This window comes from the organism of the source record quoted next, unplaced genomic scaffold (assembly GCF_019419815.1).
Source record: "Pyrus x bretschneideri cultivar Hongxiangsu unplaced genomic scaffold, Pyrus_bretschneideri_v1 Contig122, whole genome shotgun sequence".
Lineage (NCBI taxonomy): Eukaryota > Viridiplantae > Streptophyta > Magnoliopsida > Rosales > Rosaceae > Pyrus > Pyrus x bretschneideri.
The window spans coordinates 504,837-514,451 of NW_025999416.1; positions in this window are offsets into that span (position 1 = coordinate 504,837).

A 9,615-nucleotide genomic window follows, 5' to 3' on the forward strand; every position below is an offset into this window, starting at 1 on the left:
GAGTACGACTACTTCTATCCGGGACTAACATATTGAGTCAAGTATGTTCTCATCATTGTATGTTAGCAGGTTTGAAAGGGGCATCCAGACTAGGCAATCCCCAAGAGGAACTTTTTTCCAACGAAGCTCCGATACTCGAAAAAGTTTTGGTCAAGCCAGTTAAGGCGATCTGATCAGAAATGCTTAGGTTCGACGCATAGGGTTCGACAAAGGGATTCAAAATGTATTTCTGACCCATATGTCAATGAGCAATTTTCAAAGAATTTTTGTGTAAACTTCACTAAAAACGGAGATGCAATCCAGTCTAGGAAGAAAACATCTTTTCCCGGTACTACATAACAAGTATTGGGGTAAGGAATAGAGAAATCAACCCGTGTTTGCAAGTCATTTTAGGAACAGTTTGAAGCTCCTAGATCTGATAAACTTGTTTCAATAAGTGCAGAGCAAAAGTCTTCTCATGGGCTTCATTGCTTCATGGTACCAAAGTAAGGTGGTATGCTAATATCGAGATGAAAATACTTTATGAATGTTAAATTTAGTAGCAACATTGAAACGTTTCCCTAAAGACAATGGGGCTTTTGAGCTCTGTCTCAGGCCCACAAACTTACTCGTATTCTATTCTGCCATTTATTCCTCGTATAAAGCTTGTTTACTTTAGAGAAGTTTATCGAATCGAGATTTCTTCCATGAACAAAGAAAGAACAAAAAGAATTCATGTTACGACGAAAAATGAAGTTTGAAGCCATGGAAATGACAGCCCCCCATTCTAGCCAAAAAAATCCTAAGGCTAATCTCCTTTTGAGACTTCTTTCCCCTTGGACGTAGGTGAAGAGTTTCCAAGGGCATTAAGTGTTGGATCATCATTGCAATTAGACTCTTCTTTTTGTTCCGCCTCCAAGTCTGATATCTTGATCAGCATATGTTCTATGACAAGAAAGTCCATGTTTTTTTTTATCTTTTCTAAAATCTTGAAGACGTCTCAACCTTTAAAGTGATCTTGCCGAGTGTAGACAGTAAATTACCTGAGGTTATATCCTTTGTCGTACTCCACTACGAGCATCTTCTCATGGTTATCTCAAAGAGTCAACATCTTAGAAGCATGCATGTCAGTGAGCTGCTGGAGATTTGTGATACAGTTATTCCTTTTCTGATAAACCTTTTGGAGCAGTTGACCGATCTCCCATTGAAGATCCTCCCACTTCGTACCCCTATCACTATGCTTCGAAGCTAACAGACGCTTCGACTCCTCCTTCAAGGTAGTCAAGGATCGGTTCACCTCAGCCTTGGCCCGTCGTTCTAACCTCAGTTCATCTCTCACCCTCGCAAGGTCTTCCTGGTAATCTTTAACCTTTAACTCCTCGACTATAGTAACGTCTATGTACTAATGTATCTCTGCTTTGTGGGCATTTTTTAAAGCTCACTGCTCAACCCATATTTTCTTAAAGCTCCTATGATTGAGATGACAGTTGCTGCTCCGCTCCACTCGTGCCTTAGTGTCCTTACCAAACAACCGCTCAAGTTCCCGAATTCGCCCCACTTAACAGAGTAAGGCCATCTCCGTCCATACATTAGACTAACAAACAGAAGTTATAAAGAAAGACAACCGCAACGACACTACTAACAAAAAGGAAATGAAGCCTCTCTACAACTCTTTAAGAATTGAGTTACCAAATGAAGAAAGAAAACTAAATGGAACATGTTGCCTCTTAGATGGATAGTTAGGGGCAATTATGGGACCATGATTTTCCAAGGTCTAAGTAAAGCTGGTTCGAATACAGTTACCTCAAAAGTCCAATCATGGACTTATCAGCTCTGGACGGAGTTGTATCATACGGAGTAGCGGTACCACCATCACTCTACTCATGGGCACTAGGCAGAGTTATAATGACTTCACTGGATAACCGTGCTTGTTTCGCAAGACACTTGATCTGATCCTATAAGTCTTAGAGTTCCTACAATTTAGGGATTGACTTGCACCACAAGTAATCATTGTAATCATAACTCCTAAAAGGATGCAATATCTACTTCTAGATATCCTATAGGACTCTCTCAACTTGGAACAAGGATTCTATCCTAAAAAAGTCTCTCTGCCCATGTATAAATACAAATGTAGGGTTCATCTTTGGTAACGCAAGCAGAAGCGGTGAGAGGATATTTTATCTCCTCTCCAAGCAGAAGCTATGGCCTTAAAAGTGGGTTTGTATTGGGCAATTGACAGGGTTTTCAATATATGTTATTCGAATGCGATTCATTTCAGATTATGTAGGCATCGTGCGATCTCTTTCTAAATTTGTCTTCGATTGGACAAACTATGGAAGATATCAAGTTGCTTCTCTATTCAATCACTGAAGCTAAAATCACTCATACGAGTTGCCAAGCAAACTCGGTTACCCATCACCTTGCACAAATTGGTCTTTCGATGCAACAAGACTGTGTATGGTCGAACTTGCGCTAGGACTTGTAGGTTGCTCAGGTTTAATCAGACTTGCGCTTTACCACCTTTCAAGGAGGTGCTCAAATTTAGTTCCAACAACTCAGTGTACCAAGTGAAATAATATAATTGTTTGGAAATTGGAAAAAAAAAAAATTCAACTTGTGACATTTGGTGTACCTAGTTGTGCTCCCATTAAACAAAAAATTTTCTTCTCACTTGGTGTAGCGGTTATATTATTTTAGTTTATAAAAAATAAACTACAGGAGAACTCGAAACAGAGAGCTTTCCCCCCTTTTTCACCCGACTCATTGGTCTTAAGAATGTTGATTTTAAGAATGAGTGATTGCCCTTCTCCGACCCTTACTGCTCAACTTGAAAGCGGACAGCTAATGTGGTCCACTCACAGGCGGAGCCACCCACAAGGCTAAGGTGGGTTGTAGTCTAGGGAGATTTTTTGTAAGTATAGTATTATTTACGCACTTATTTTATTTCTCACACATCCATTTCAGTTTTCAAATTTCGAATTGAATGAATTGACAAAGATCAATGACAAAAAATTAATAAGGGTATGTGAATAGCATTATCCTTTTTCAAACTCATGCTTTAATGACTTATGTTAATGCATGTAGCCTATATAGCCCAATCAATTCGAATACACGTTATCATTTCATGTATATTTAGTAGAGGATAGGTAATAAATAATATTTTTTATGCTAAAAATAATAAATTAGTTCTATCTTCCCTCCCCCTTCTATCCTATTCATTAAAGAAAAAGACCATTTATTCTATGTGATTTAGCCTCCGTACTTCTTACTCAAGAAAAGAAACAGAATTTTTTTTAGTTCACAATTAAATCTCTATCTCCGCAATTCCTCACTTTTCGTTGCGATTTTCCAATGAATGTAACCTTTATACTTTCTTAATCGCTTTATTTACTTATTCTTGATTTAATTAGTAGGTTAATTATTCATATGGTCCTTGAAGTTGTTAGTTAGGGTTATGATTTCAAGAATTGTTTATATTCTATTGTTGTTCTTTTATATTGATTATTATATGATTTTATATAAGAAAAAAATAAGCATATGATTTTATGGTACTAATTTCAGCTAGCCCATCCAAGGAAAAATCCTGGCTCCGCTATTGGGTCCACTTATTGAACAGGGTTCTATGGTCAGTATGCGACCCCTGGTTATTTAAAGAGAACTTCAAGTGCAACCGCTTTCAGTAAAATCAAAGAGAAAAGCATTTCAAGCATAGTGGGTGGATAAAGACCTATCCAAATATAAATTTCATGACTAGAATGCCTAATGCTAGTAGTGACATCAACAAGAAAATTCACTTTCCAAAAGATATGAACCCAAAATATAGAAGAAAAAAATCGTGCAAGGAATCTGATATCCTCAATAATAATCTGCAACCGTCAAAACGTTCTACACTTGGTTAAAATGGATTCCTTAATGACCTTGGATTCAACTTCAACACAAACATTCTTAAAACTTTTGGCTATTCCAAACTTCAATGCATCAAGTGGGGCAAGTACGCAAAAAATATAGTATTCTCCTTAAGGCCCAACAAAAATGGGTGACTCATTACAATCTCCAATGACAAAGCATGCAGCCGACACCAGTTATGTTTTTGGTTGATATTATTTTTTGTCCAGTTGTTGTGGTTTTTCTTCTTGAAAGTTTGAATCTCTCTTATTGAAGTCATATTGTGATTAGGTGATTGGTTAACATCAGTACTAAAGATGAGCCCACTAGTTCGTGTTACGTTTCTCGATCTTTTAAATATAGAAATTAATGTGAATTTGTAAATGGTTTGTACACGAAATAACAATATGAAGTAATTAACTGAAGGTGCTTGGTACCTGGGATCAATCAGCTATAATTCATTACGTGGCTCCATTGCGTGCGTGGTGACATGACTTCCCTGCCAATGGGCAATTATTTTGGAGAATGGTTTTTATGATACGAAATATAGTTAAGCACTATATAACAATGGTATAAAAACATATAAATTTATAAGAAAGGCTAACGAGACTTTTTTAAAATGTGATTTTTTATATATTTTTTAGCATTTTATAGTTTAACGTTAATTTTCGTACTAACATTATAAAGAATTATGGATAAAATATGAGGTGTAGAGCTCCATGAAGAGTCCTGCTTTGAAACAGTTTATTTAGCATTCTCTAAATTTATATATTACATGACGTTGTACAATCACACATTTGTTGTACATTCTAACTACAACAAGTAATAAATTGTATATATTTGTATTTTATCATCCCACAACAATTAGAGTTGTCTAACCATTAGCAGTAGATATATTATATACGATTTGGCGCCCAAAAAAACAAGAAAATTAATGTATTCTATATAACATACGTACCAAAGAAGAAAAATACGTAAGAAAATAAGTTGCAAACAGATATACTCGAATGAGAAAGAAAGAATCAATCTAAAATATTTTTCGTTGGAATCAAAGCATTAACCACAGGTCCACAACCAATATAAACCATAACATACCTATACTAATAAAAAATAATATAAAGAATACAATTTTTAATATGTTTTATACCTATACTAATAAAAAATAATATAAAGAATTAAATAACAGTTAACAAAATATGTGAAACAAAACGTAAAAACTATACAAATAAGGAATTAAATGAGGACAAAAATGTGGGTCTATTAGTTATGAGGCGTAAAATAGGTATGAAAAATTCACTCAAAATGTGACTAAATCCTTCTGACTCATTAACTCAAAAAGAAAAGTTTGCTAATGCTTGTCCGAGGGTGTAATTTGTTCTTTACGGTTCTTAAGTTTTCCCTAAAATAGTTTATCGCATTCAGGCTAAAATCAAATTTTCTATTTAATAAAGTAACTACAGTTTTTTTTTCTTTTTTAAATACATACGATATTATCTATAATATGAGAATAAATGATTGGGCTAAGTCTCATTATGTGGTTCAATACCCAGGCGGATTTAGGATTCTAACTTTGGGTGGTCCTAACCAAGGAATGTTAGGCTCTAATTCGGCGGTGGACTGGGGCGCCTATCAAAGCCAGCCCTAAGAATAGCCAGAGTAGACGACCGCCTAGGACCCCCTATTTGGGTTAATATTTGAACCTTGGGTTGCAAGTATATGGAAGCCCAAAGATGCCGATTAAAAAAAGACTTGCCCGAAGCCCAGCATCAAGCCCAGAGACAAATGGGCGCCTTCCCATTAGTGCATAGGCCATGTGCCTATGATTTAAATGTCAAGTGATGTGGACTAACTCACAATCAATCAAAAAGCACTTTTCAGTGGCAATACTAGTAAAAAACTAACGACTCACTACCTTCCAAGTGTTTTCAGGCAAGAGCAAAGTCACTGCAGTCGGGCTAATCTGCCTATAAAAGGAGGAAGAAGCCCCAGAGACAAGGACACTTAACCAAAGAAACAAACAAACATACAAACTCTGTTCTCAAGCCAGATTTGCATCTAAAAGCTATAATTAGCCCAGATTTCAGTCCTTTTCAGGACCATTCCTACAAAAGCCATCTTTTGTGTAGTTTAAAGCTCTACTATCACCCCTAGTGGCGTAATATCGATTCCCTTGTGTAATCTTGTTTACCATTCATCCCCTTTTTAGCGAATAAACCCTGTAAACTCAAAAAAGAAGTGATTGCAAGAAGTTCAACATTGCCCGACAAGGTGAAATCATGCTCAAAGCTCTTTGTATGTTTTATAAGTTAATAGATCTATTGCTTAATGTCTTCTCCAGCATGTATTCAAGTCATTTCCATTAGTTTTCCCATTATAAGAGTTCCATTTGCATCCGGATTTGGTTAGTTTGATGGACATGTTATCATTAAAATCAATCAAGAAGCAAGTAAATGACTTAAGGGGATCTGGACTCCCTCCATTCAAACATACAAGACTATGAACTGAAAGACCTTTTTCACAAAGCAAGAAAAAGAACTTAATGTGGACTTAACCTATCCACGACAATCCTTTAACAACAAGAAGTCTGAGTAACTTGGGGCACAAGTAATCGACTAAATACAATCTTGTTCTACATCTGCTATAATAAGATAGCAGTGGCACGCCTAGCACTTGGTTAGTTTTGATTACGAGCCTCAAGACCTACACCTAAGGCCTTACAAAGGCACCTTCAAAAACTAACACTATCATCTTCTTGCAGCACATCAGCAGGCAAGAGCCCGACTACATATCCAAAATGCCAATCCCTTGAGAAACTGTGCTGAGAGTCGAGGAGCCCTCTCCGAAGAAATCTACGCTCGAACATAGTTTTGGCACTCCCAGTGGGATCACATTAGTCTTGTATGCCAAGAAGAAGAAGAAAGGAGAAAACCTTTAGGTGGAACACAAAGTACAAGTTACCCTAGTGTCTAGCAAGATCAAACATGACAGATCGCCAAGAGAATGTTTCCTCCTTGCAAGGACCAGCTGTCCTGAGAAGCCCGACCTCATCTGAAAAGCCGGGGGGAATGGTTACCCATAAAGACTTGCAAGCCACCATGGTGCAAGGGTTAAGAAGTATGGAGAAGATTTCCCTGGAAACCAAGGAAGAAGTAAACAGACTTTATTCTTTAACGAGGAGTTTGCAAAGAAGACTAGATATGAAGTACTCTACTCCAAAGAATGGTTATGGGAAGGGAGCAAGCCCTGAGAAAGAACCAGTTATTCCATTCTTTCCTTTGCTTGAGGAAAAGAATGTAAAGATAAAAACAAGGATGAATCTGAAGCTAGTCAGCCAGTGTTAATGGGAATCCTGGAAGCAGAGTTGCCCAACCCCTCACATTTTTCACTTAATAGTAAAGGGCAGAATGGGCAAGAAAAAATGAAGTATGGGATCCCCAGTTGATTGGGGAATCCAATAGAAAAGGCGAGCCTACCAAGGCAGACAAGCCTCCTCCTTATAGGCTCCCATCATTGGCCAGTAAGGGAGGGGATGACAAGTGGAAGAAGCCCATACCAAGAAAAGAGACTTTCTCGGGCAATGATCATAGCCCGAAATGGGAACATCCGTATACTCTTCCTGATAATACAGCTTACCAACAGCTCAAGGATGAATTAACCGAGTTGAGGATGATAGTGGTCATGAATGATGGTGGATTTTTCCCCATAAAGCCCCCTAAATACCAGAGTTATTCCTATGACTTAACCAAAGCCGCGAAGATGTATAAGGAGTTGGTTCGGGCGAGAGTGATTGTGCCCGACAGCACCAAAAAGCTACTCAAGCCTGAAGAACTGAGATGGAAGAAGTATTGCAAGTTGCATTACACTTTCAATCACTTCATAACCAACTGTGTCCAGTTCAGGGATTGGATACAAGACCTTATAGTAAAAAGAAAATTGTTGTTAGAGAAACCCCAATAAACATGATCAACTTAAAGTGGGCTAAGAAGGGGAAAGGAAAAGCTAACTGGGAGGTGAAAGCAGAAATGAGGCAAGTTGATAAGCCGACTGAATGAGCTATCAAGTTGCACGAGAAGCCCAAAGCAGCCATAATCAAAGGAGTAGTGTTATGTAGTAAGTGCCAATGTGAGTGGAAGTTGGAAGTCCCAGTGTCAGGAGCCATTATTGATCAGGAGCTGATCAGAATAAGAGATAGAGAAGAGCAAGAATCCCACAGAAGTGTCATGCGGGCAGCTGAAAGAGAAACTTCTAAGAGTATTGTCCAACGGTTGGGATGAGACTTTCAACCAAATACCTTGTTAGAAATATTCAAGAATTACGAAGCTTTTGAAAAGGTAGAAGACAGACAAGCCAAGGTGCCAAGATGGGTGGATGTGAGGCTACCCCAACCAAGCTATGCCAGTAAAGATGTCAGAGTAAAGGGAATGACAGTGAATCCAATCACGAAGAAAAATCATGCCCTACTCGGGCGGAAATGGTACGTGGTTGGAAAGGATGGGAGGCCCGTCAAAGAAATGGGAGCCTCCATGATCAGGAGAGTCCAAAGGCAACACAAAGCCCACATGAACTCATTGAAAGTCCCCACTACCTAAAAAAATTCTGAAAATGTAAAGTTTGAAAAGGTACCTGATGGGGGAAGAAATCAACTCCATTGGAGAACCAAGAAGGAAGTGAAGAAAGCTAATAACAAGACCAATGGGAAATGAGACCATGTGCCACAGAACCCTCATCCTGGGAAGTACAAAATCTTAAGGAGAGCTTAAGAGGATATGGTAATGATGCCAACCCCAAGATGGAACCCCGAACCAATATACTTTGGAACTATCTCACGAGAGAGGGGGTTGCCCGTACCATTGTTGGTTGATATTTTTTGTGAAGTTCCACAACAAGTGTCAAACTTTGGCATAACCCAAGAAAAAGCGCTGCCTAAACTAATGCTGCCCCCAGAAGCACAGGCCTAGTTAAATGAATTCAGGGGCCATATTGGGAGCAAGAAGGAAGACTTATCTGGACCTAGCAACTTCCACAAAAACATAACATATGTTTTATCTGCCATGTTTTGTGCTGAGCATGATCAACCTGCCACAATGGAGGGCGACTACTTAGCAACAGAACCTATGATGGCACATGTTAGTGTTGAAGATGCGTAAAAAGAGGAGTCAGGCAGAGTAAATTTGCCCAAGCCCACAAAGAGAGAGCCAGAGAGAGTGTACACAAATATGATGGTCTTTAGTCGTCCGAGTTTGACCTTAGCCAATAATCTCAAGCCCATTTATGTAACTGTTCATCTAGAGAGAGAACCCTTCAATAGGGTTTTGATTGATGGGGGAGCCGCGATCAATGTGTTGCATTTCAAGCAGATGAAGAGGGTATGTAGAAGTGAGGAAGATCTCATCCCCACAGACGTAACAATTTCTAGTTTTTCTGGAGCCATCACTAAAACTCATGGAATATTGCCTTTGGAGGTTGACTTGGGGTTCCAAGCAGATCATGCTAGCTTTCTTCATTATGGATAGTACTTCCACATATGGAGCTTTACTGGGCCGAGATTAGATTCACCACAGGCTCTCGGTGCCTTCCACCTTGCATCAACAAGTAGCAGTTTACCATGAAGAATGAGCATTGAGACCAAGATTTTAGGAGATGGTGAAGGCCGAGTCACAACCATTCCTTCCCATCGCTAATGTGGTAGCCAACTTTTATAATCCTAGTATTAGGATTCTCCAATGCTTAAGGGCTGATAAGAACGATCAC